This window comes from Drosophila subobscura, chromosome U (genome assembly GCF_008121235.1).
Source record: "Drosophila subobscura isolate 14011-0131.10 chromosome U, UCBerk_Dsub_1.0, whole genome shotgun sequence".
Classification (NCBI taxonomy): domain Eukaryota; kingdom Metazoa; phylum Arthropoda; class Insecta; order Diptera; family Drosophilidae; genus Drosophila; species Drosophila subobscura.
In genome coordinates, this window is record NC_048534.1 from 5,005,721 (window position 1) to 5,016,264 (window position 10,544).

A 10,544-nucleotide genomic window follows, 5' to 3' on the forward strand; every position below is an offset into this window, starting at 1 on the left:
ACATGCATAGATACATTACCAGATACATGCCCAGATACAGATACAATTGTATCTGTTACTGTGCAGCCAGTGGCCATATAGCTCTTGATTCTGTCGCTGTTCTATGCTCGCTCTCGCTCTCTCGCACTAATTATGTTTCAGTTTGCGCTTGGCTGGTTACTGCAGTATCCACCCAGACCCGTGCCCCTACCACTCACCACCCACCTGCCGCTTATCATATGTAGTATTTGGTGACCAACCAACCCCCTATGGATGCTCTTAATTATTTTGTATGTCACAATTTTTGGTATGCTCTCGTGGGTTTTGTTTTATCAATAATAATACGAGGGAAAATGGTACGAAAATGCTAGGAAAATGGGAAAATTTTCAAGTGCAAACAGCCATACAGAGAGGAGCATGTGAGTGTGTGTTAGACGAAATGATTTGTGCTCCAACTGCTAGGAGCGGGGAATCATCGACACAAATAATTGAGCAGGTTAAATGGATTACCAATGGCCTGGGAAATCCGAAATAAAAATGCATGATGTTCAATGTTCGATGTGCGTACGTTTATCTCCAAGCGCACAAAGCACAAAAATGTTATAGTAAATACTTGATTAAGCAATTATTGAACCTGGTACTCGAAGAGTAAATAGGGTATATTGTATTTGTGCACAAAGTGAATGTATGTAACGCACAGAAGGAAACTTTTCCGATGTTCTTGATCAGCATCAATAGCCGAGTCTATAGAGCCATGTCCGTCTGTCCGTATGTCCGACTGTCCGTCTTGTTCGTCGGCTAGTTCTCAGAGACTATAAGAGCTAGAGCCAGCAAATTTTGCCTCCAGACTGCTGTATGCTCACACCTTCCGCCCCCGCACTTCCAAAACTACAATTTTGAAGATAAAAGAAAACTAAACTAAATTCCGTAAGCAATGACCATTTCTATCAGTTCACCAAATTGGGATCCGATTTTATCATTATTATAGCCACAATGAAGAAATTAATTTCCAGTGGCTAAACCCACCCCGTCCATCAGGTTTTGTTGTTTTTTTTCACATTCTCTCATTCACTCTCTGCTTCTGCAGTGTGCGGCCTCTGCCTCTGCCTCTGCCGCGCCTCTGCCTCTGCCGTGGATCTGCAGTGTGTGGCTCTAAGGGAGGGGGACTAGCGAAAATAGCGTGTTGGAGTCAGAAGTTATGTAGATGTAGATGACAGGTGTTGCAAAAATGTAAAATTCGAAAAAAAAATAATATGGGACAGGTACACTGACTGAGTATCGGGTATAACAGTTGTGACGCGTAAAATGCGTCTCTCACGTCCCTTCTCGTTTTTGTTCTAATTCTGTGGCCGAAGTATCCTTTGGGTTGCAGGAATTGGTTGCCAGAAGCCACAAAAGTTGGCCAGTGTTTTGAGATAGTTTTCGCTTTCCAGATGAGTAGGCAATAAATGATTTTTCCTTAAAAAAATGTGCAGTCATGGGGAAGTGCCACATGACTCTACATTCTACTTCAAAAATACAACCTTCAGAGTAATTCATACTCGTTCAAAAGTAACAAATGCTTCAGGAAGAAACCTCGTGAGACATCAAACTTTGAGTAGGAGGAAAGACCGATCACTTCAAAGGATGATATTTTTATACATGGAAAACACCTTCAAAAAATACGATTTTACATAAAAAAAAACTTTAAAAAATACAACTACCAAAAACCATACAAAAATACTATTTTCACGGAGGAAAACATAATTCAGAAGTACAAAATTTCTTCTGACTGAAAAAACACAATATATTCAAGAGAGAAACCGTTTAAAATCCTCCGTAAACCTTCTTTAACAAAACAATTCCTAGAGCCAAAAAACCTCTTCTAAAACTATAATTTGTGTTGCGTTAAAAACTTGTTGAAAAGCTATAATTTCTATCCAGGTAAAACACATACCTAAAGTTTGAATTAATAAACAAACGTTTCCTATGAAAATTAGGGCTCTTTTCAGTGGCTGCCACGACCTTGCTTCTTAATAAAGAAACCTCCTAAGTACAGCATTATTAGACCATTATTAGATCGTAATCAGATTAATTATGGAAGTACATACGTTGCCCTACAGCATTAAACCATGAAGTTCAGGGTCTCTGTGCACCTCTATCGCCTACAGCTTTAGATAGTTTTAGTACTTAATCGTACATGCCAGTACGTGGGGCAGGAGACTTTGTGTACCGACAGCCCCAATGCTGAAACATTCAACGCTTCAGAAGATGCTTTTCAATGCCATCAACGTCGATGATAAAGTTTATTTGATGACTTTAACTGGATATAAAGGTTTGGTGTTTCGCTTGGGCTTGTGGCAAGGGAGAAGCAATAACGTTATGGATCACTGAGGAGAAGGAGTAGTCGTTCAATTAAATGGCCAATGCCTGCAACAGCGACAGCGACTGAGTGAAAGAGAGGCATCAGCACCATAAAATGATGAATGAAAATGACATCAGAAAAAGATACAGGCAGTAGGGGCAAAAGAAAGGGGCCACAAATTCAGGCAATAGGGTACAAAGAGAGTGCCCAAAAGATACGCGAAGAAGCGGCATAAAAAAATGGCCAAAAATCGTCTGGTGGGACTGGTCGAAAAACAGGGGGCATGAAACACGAGAAATTGGGGCACCCCTCCCTCGTTTTTGGGTTAATCAAATTTAGTTGTTTCTGCTGCCTGGCCGCCTCGTTCCATCTTTAGAGCGGGGGTAGGGGCAGGGGCAGGGGCGACCCATTAGCCAGCTGTGTACCTGTACCTGTCGTTGGTTGTATCTTGCGGATAAATGTTTCACATGTGCCGCAACATTAGCCTCCGCAGCCCCTCAGCCCTCCATCTTTGTCCCTCTCTCTCTCTCTCTCTGTTCCTCGTATCTTGCGGATATCAAGCGTGTGGCATTCCGTTCTGTGTTCTCGTGAGCACGCATTTTACGTTAATTACATGTCAGGCTTTTGTAATTATTTTGACAGCGAACAAACGAACCAACGGGAAGACAGAGAGAGAGAGAGAGATAGAGAGAGAGAAAGAGTGCCAGAGTTACAGTTACAGTTACATTCGTCACCAGATTTGTATGTGAATTTTTGTGCTTCTTTATGTCTAAGCATTCTGGCTGTCTGTCATGACTGTCGTCTGACTGTCTGACTGACTGTCGCTGCTGTCAGCAGCATTTTGTTTAATGAGCTTTTTACGAGCTGTGCAATGAGCAAAGAAACGCCACACACACGCACTCAACATACGCACACATACACTGTCACAATTGACAGGCTACAGTTAGTCCCAGTAACCCCTTGGGCTGCAATGCATCTACCACGAGTATATGTATCTATTGCTAAAACCTTTTGCGCGCGATAATCAAACAATTGAATTGGTTTCTGAGGTTTCACTGCTGCCTGCTTGTCACACCGCGGAGTCAGAACCACAACAACAACGTTCTTGACGCATGAAATGACAGCCGAACATCAAAGCAAAACCTTCAGGCTGCTGGCTGCTGGCTGCAGCCTCCGCCAGGCTTAGAAACCTCAGTCAGTCAGGGGTTTGAGTTAGCTTTCAGCCTCTAAACTGCGGTCTCAGTTGCTGCCACCCAGCTTTAGTCTCAGTCTCTCCCACAGTTTCAGCCTCTGTCTCTGCCACAGCTTCAGTCTCTGCCACACAGCCCCCCCGTTTCAAGTGCGAATGCATCTCAAGTGTAAACCGCGCGATGACTGTAACTGATGATTGTTTGCTTGTTTGTTTGTTGGCTGTTGGCTGCTTGTTTGATTGACTGCTTGACTAACTCTCGAGCATTGCACTCTTCCCTCCTGCTGTGGGGAGCGAAGCTTCGCTCCAGTTAAAATAAAACAATACATATAAATATTGGTATATGTACATACATACATATGTACATCTATGTAGGTAAATATCTATGCAATTATGTACATATGTACATATATTGTATGTACATACATATGTATGATCGCGTGCGCGCGGTTACGCTTTCAGTCAAGCGACATCTGACCAGCCTGAAGCGTCTTTGGAGTCATTGTAATCGTCATCATCATTATTATCATATGGCTCCAACTCCTTTAGTTTTTTTTTGTCTCCCCACTGTCAGTTTTTCCCTGCTCTGTCTCTATACTTTCCACACATTTTCCCCTGCTCTTGGGGCTCTTCTTTCAACAGTCAAAGTCATCATCGTAGTTGGTCGCATAAATGCATAAAAAGCGAAACGAAATCATTTGCATAAGCGGGGCAAAAAAGTGCTTCAATATCCGATCATCATCACAGCAGCAGTAGCAACAGCAGCAACAACAGCAACAGTCGCCATAGCAATTGTATCTCTTGGATGCATCTACATTTGTATTTATGCACGAGACAACTCGGGGGACAAACATCTGCATATATGTATGTGTATGTATGTACATTGCACACGTATTCGTATTCGTCTTCGCATATGATGTACGATGTAAATGATGCTGTATTTTGTTTCTATTTACGAGGTTGTTGTCGCCGCTTACCTCCACTCGCTGCCGCTACTGTTTCTGTCATCTCCTCCGCTAGTTTTGTATCTTGTGGGTTGTCTTCTTTGGTTGCTCTTCGTTTTTGTCGCCGCCCTTGCTCTTCGTTTCGTCTCTGCCGTGGCTTACACTTCTTTTTTGCGCTTGGGTATTTGGGCTGTAATTCAGGTTTCAATGTTTTTATGGAGAGCATTGAGCCGCTCAACGTCAACTCCCAGTGGCAGGGCGCATATGGAAATGATATCATATGCCAACCAGAGGAGGACAACGCTGAAGGGAAGCCTTAAGGATGGGATAGCCTTGGGAAACGGAGATAGGGGATACTGCGGGTACCATATTTATGTGTCAATTATGTCTGAATCATCCCACAAGTGAGATATCAACGCCAAGACAGAATAATAGTAGTTATAAAAGTGATGATATGTATTTCTGTGGAACATCCGATCAATATTCTACACATTTTCATCTCATTCAATGATTTTTCACTCACCAATGGCTAAACGCGCAGCTAAAGTGCACTTCTGCTGCTACTACATACATATAGCCTTTGGGATGCAGTTTCCCTGGCAGTTTCCACTTTCCACGTTTTTTTCTGCCATTGCCTTTTTGCATTAAATATGAAAAATCAATTTCAGATGCCATGAAACCCACGAGAGCTGCAGCAGCACAGCAACAGCTATAGCAATGGGAGAAATATTCAGTGAAGACAAAACCCATAGAATACTGAACGTTCGCTGAACCGCAGATACAAAAGCTAAACACTGCACACCAACACGTTCATGAACATGTGAATGTGAATGTGACACAGGGCATCCGCCAAGAGGGTCCAGAAAAATAATAGAAAAAAACTAGAGTGAATTTAGAGCGAGAGAGAGGGTGACAAAGCGTGGGAGGAGAGTGTAGCGACAATGGTAATACCTAGGGGATCAGTGGAGAAAATAGGGGATGTACATAGATGAGGTGTAGTTGAGAAACTAAAAGTTGTGCACGTTTGAATTAAATTAAAGGATGATTTTTTTTTGCGAAAATCTGGGAGTAAAGTGCAATCTTGTTGTGCACAAAAAACACATTAAGGATTCAACTTTGCAGCTAGATAGCTACAGAAAAGATTGGGAGTACTAAAAATGCGCTACCGGTCTACATTTTCAAAATAACTAATTTCTGGGTATCGATACAAGAGCAGGGATCGTTATGGAATGAGCTAAGACTGAGAATTGAAAGAGCATTAAAGGAGCAACAGCAAATTTGTGGATAAATTAAGCTGCTAATCCCTTCCACTCATACCATATACCCTTCAAAGCCATAGCTTAGGGTATCAAAACGCCACTGAAACTTGTGTGAAGTGCACCCCAGAGGCTCCAAGAGGCACAGAAGGGAACGTGAGAGAGGCGGAGGTCATGGAACCAGAACGATTATACGATTATATAGTACGAATATATATAGAAATGCGATATGCATATGCATTGGCCAGAGGGCAAGCTGTGCTGAAAGGGAACAAGTGGGCGGGAGGAGAAAAGGTCCTGCATCTCACTCTTACCCTCTCTATTAACACCAAAAGTTTTCCATTACCCTTTCTGATATTTGCATAAAATGTGCAACGGCTGTAGGAATATTTTTTTTTGTATTTTTAAATTTTTGTTTTTTATTTATGCAGCACGACTTTGCCTGTGGTTGTGCATTTCCCTTCAACGCCTTGCCCTTCGTTGTTTTCATGCCTTTTCCCCGTGGCTGTTCTTTTTCCTGGTATCTTCTGTCTGAGTAGAGGGCGAATGTTGCCCCTGTAATACCATTTATTTCTAGCCCAAGTCAAGTGGCAGGCAGAAAAGTTGCGGGCAAATTAATGAACTTTTCCCGCAGTTTTCCTTAACCCCATATGATTATAAAACTTTACTCTTTGGCTGCCCCTCCACCCGAGAAAACTCTGCTCATGCATATGCAAAAGTTCTCTCTCTCTCACTCTGTTCTTTCGACACATTTCCGTCTGGATTTTCCCAGTTTCCATTTGGCATAAGAGATCGGCTTATGCCCATGCGCCTCTCCCATCGTCCGGCCAGCCAGAGATTTTTTTGACCCACTTTGTGGCTCCCGCATCACGATTCCACATTTAAGTTTGAAGTTTGAGTTTCCTTCCCATTTTTAATTGTTGTTTTCCTTTTGGTTTTTCCTCTGCATTTTTCTAATTTTTTTGTTTGACTGCCTTTTCTGTTGCTTTTGTGTGGCCATCGTTTTGGCAAGATAAATAGCCAGGGGCGCTGTGTGATGGCCATGAATAAAATATTGAAAGAGTATTTTGTGTTGTGTTTTGTGGAGTGCGGGTGAGTGGTTTGCTTCTTTGGCTTTTCTTTTTTTAACGATACTTAGCTGCCGGCGGAAGGCAGGCGACAGGTGACTGTGGGAGTGGCAGTTACATATTGTATATTCTGAATTTTGCATTTAGTTGATTTCGAGTTTTTGGGGTATTCAATTACTGGGAACTACTAAAAGGAAAAGAGAAGATTTTTTGTGATGCAATTTGGCATTTGAAAGGGGGAGAATAAATCCTAGAAAATATACATACAAATTTCCATTTCTAATGAATTCTGATATATATAAAATAAATAAATGAAAATCCCAAAATCTATATTCTGAGAAGCATTCATAATCTTAGAATATTGATTTTGGGATTTTTTGTATTTCTTTAAGAGAATTTTAACTGAATGCTGAATTTTTTTGCACACAATCCGATGGAATTTAGGTATTCAAATAATACTTAAATATGTTTTAAAGCGTAAAATATACTTGTAATAAATTTGTTATAGGAAGTCAATTCTTAAGGAGTTTTCAGGAGGCAAAGATTGTATATTAATTCTTTAAATATTTTAACATTTCTTCTAATATCATCTGCAGGCTGCTCCTCTCCGAACTCCCTCTAATATAATTCCAAACTTTCTCTTAAGTAAAATTCCTCTTTCCGACTTTTTATCCTAAATTTTCACTGGCTTATATCTGTGCCACTAATTTAGTCATAGCATTTACAGCTAATTTGGATAATTCGCACTCGAAAAGTGGCCCACAAAAAGGGGAAAATACCTGAAAAACGTGTTGCTGTTGCTGCTTTTCCTTTTTTTGTGTTTTAACGCCAACTGGCAACAACAAAATCGTGCAGTTCAGGGCCTGGGCACTGGCTGTTTTTTGTGTTTAATTGAAAGACCAGTAAAGGAAGAGTAAGGGAGAGGCCCTCGACAGCGGTAGAGCTGAATACGACTACGGGTGAGAGGTCCAAGCGTGGGAGGCCTCGCTCTGTCTGTCTTTATGTCTCTCTGGCGAAGGGAACCCGTCAAAAAAGTGGAGAGCAAAAAAAAAGAGTGGAAAAAGGTCAAATCAGGTACTGAAAGCGAGGCAATGGCATCGGAACACAGAGCCTCCAAAAACAGCTGCGTTGCATTTGGCTTTTGGCCCCGTTATTGGATCTGTGACTGGAACTGCGACTGGGATTTTGAGCCCCACGGCAGCTGCTGGGAATTCACTCAGTCGTGAGTACGAAACGATTGCGGGGGAGAGAAAGGGATAGGCAGAGACGGGAGGTCGAGGCAGAGGCAGAGGCCCCACCAGGAGTTGACTTGATTAAAGATTTCACACTTGATTAAACACCACTGTGTGTGTATATGTGTGGAGTAGCCCCACTAGCGTGATTTAATGGCCAGAGGCAAGCGACAGATGCAGGGGCACAGGCAGAGTCTTAGGCAAGGGGCAGAGTCAGAGGCACAAGGCACTGTGCTGTGGCTTCCCTTTTTCGCCCGCCCAGTTTCAAGTTCATTCCGGCAATTTGGGGGTTGAGAGATTGGGGAGATTTCGCTTGCATTTTCTCTTGTAGTTTTTCTATCGATTTCAGCTTTTTTTTCTATTTATATTTTCAAACATATTTTGTGCAACGTTTGGGGTTAACAACTACTTTGTTATGTCCATCAAATTTTGGTCAAGTTAAATCCTCGGTGGGGGCAAACGATGAACGATTTCGGCATTGAAAAATGTATGGCCAGGGGATTAGTGAGTTCTGTCTGCTAAATGCACACACTGTTGCGTTCTTTTGTTGCATCCTGTGCTTCATTTGTTGCTTAATCCGGATTTTAGGGTTATTAGGGACAAACACTATTTTATTTGATTGCACTTTGGAATACTCTTTTAATTTATATTTGTTTCTGTGGATCACTTATGCACTTTAATACGAAACTAGCTATTTTGCATGTAAATAACGCCAGAACTATATAAATGTTCAAGAAATATTTCTAGAGATATATTTGCGCTATTTAAAACTATTAAGTTATTTAAAGTATTAAAATTAAATGATTTCAATATTATTATATAAAAAATAAATTAAAAGTAAACTAAAAAATACAAACTAAAAATTAGAAATATTTCTGAACAAATTCTTAAACGTGTAAATTTGTGTGTATGTATTATTTTAACAAAATTCATTGAACTGAATTTATTTTAAATGCTTTTAAATATCCCCCAATAAATATACCATGTTTCACCCTCCTACTCAGCAAAGTTAACCCACAAAATGAAGCCTGAAACCCTTTCAATTAGTTTATACAAATGAATAGGATTCATATCCATTTGCATTAAGCCCAAAGTATCTCATAACTAAGCCAGGAAGTATCTTACAACCAAACCCAAAAGTATCTCTTATGGAAGCCCAAATTAGGCCGAAAAATATCTCAAAAACTAAAACCAAAAGCCAAATCATTATTCATATGCCAAAAACAATCTCGGCAAAAGAGATCCCAAAAAATAACATTTTACACCCTCCTTCTCTCTCTTTGCAGTTAATGTTACTTCTGAGAAACGTTTTCCCCGGACAGCACCAGCAGCAGAGGAGGTGAGTGGGGAAAAGAAAATCCATAGCATATTTTGCTTTGCCTTTGCCGTTGCCTTTTTTGGGCACATGTGTGTGGTGTGGAAACCCCGGGGGATGCATCGGTATCAATCTTAATTTATAACAAATTTAATATGGTTCCTGCTTTCTCGAGGATATCGATGAGCAGGAGAAGTGGTGGAGGGTCCTTCAGCCGCAAGATTTTGTTCAAAAATGAAGGCCAGAAAAAAGCCTACACATACGTACATACATACATATGTATGTATGCTGTGAAGGATGCTCCACTTTATGATGTCTGCCACTTGAGAGGTTGGAGGGTTCTCTCTTCCACTCTCTTCCTCTGAGAGTCCTCATGCTGTCTGTCGCTCTCTCTCTCTCTCTCTCTCTCTCTCTCTCTCTCTCTGAGAGTCCTCTGTCTGTCTTTCTCTTCCTCTCTGACGCCCCATGCAAATGTGCAATGTGTGTTTTTGTTCTGGTTTCTGGTGATTCGGTTTTTCGTTACCACAGATTTTTGCCACACTCTGCCACACATCGCACACACTGTGCTCTCTTTTTTTGACAGCAGCCATCGGGTCTTAAATCCTGTGCGTCAACGCCCGTAAATATGCCACAAAAAATATTGGAACGCCACGGAACGGCACAGGCCCTCTTGGGTCCTGAAACGTGTACACTTAAGTGATTTTATGGCGCCATTCAAATGTTTTTCAAATCAACAAAAAACGTGAAACGCGCTTACTTTTTTATGGCGCGGCGCTGCGGCTTTTGTGTGGGTACCCCGGGGAGCCGGAAAAACAAATGCCATAAATTTCTACTCAACGCCTTGAGGTAGGCGCTTCCCCATCTTTAAGGCATATCCGGACTTAACCCTTCTCCTGCCCACACGTATTGCCACCACCCTAAGACATTTAATTCACCTTTTTGAGCCGTTTCTTTACACCCCTTTTGCTGCATTCCTGCTGCCTTATTTGAATTCGTGTGGTTGTAAAATAACAAGTGGAAAACGTTTATCAGCAACAAGTAGCAAGAGTTTCCCTGGCATATGCCACACATAAAGGTGAAAAAGGGGGGGCGAATGTCTGATTTGCTTATCTGCTCACAGCGCCTGACGTTTTGCCGATTTGTTTGGCCTTCTGATTGACTGACTCTGCGATTGAGCGACTAACTGACTGAACGACTGACTCCTGAAGTGAGCGATGG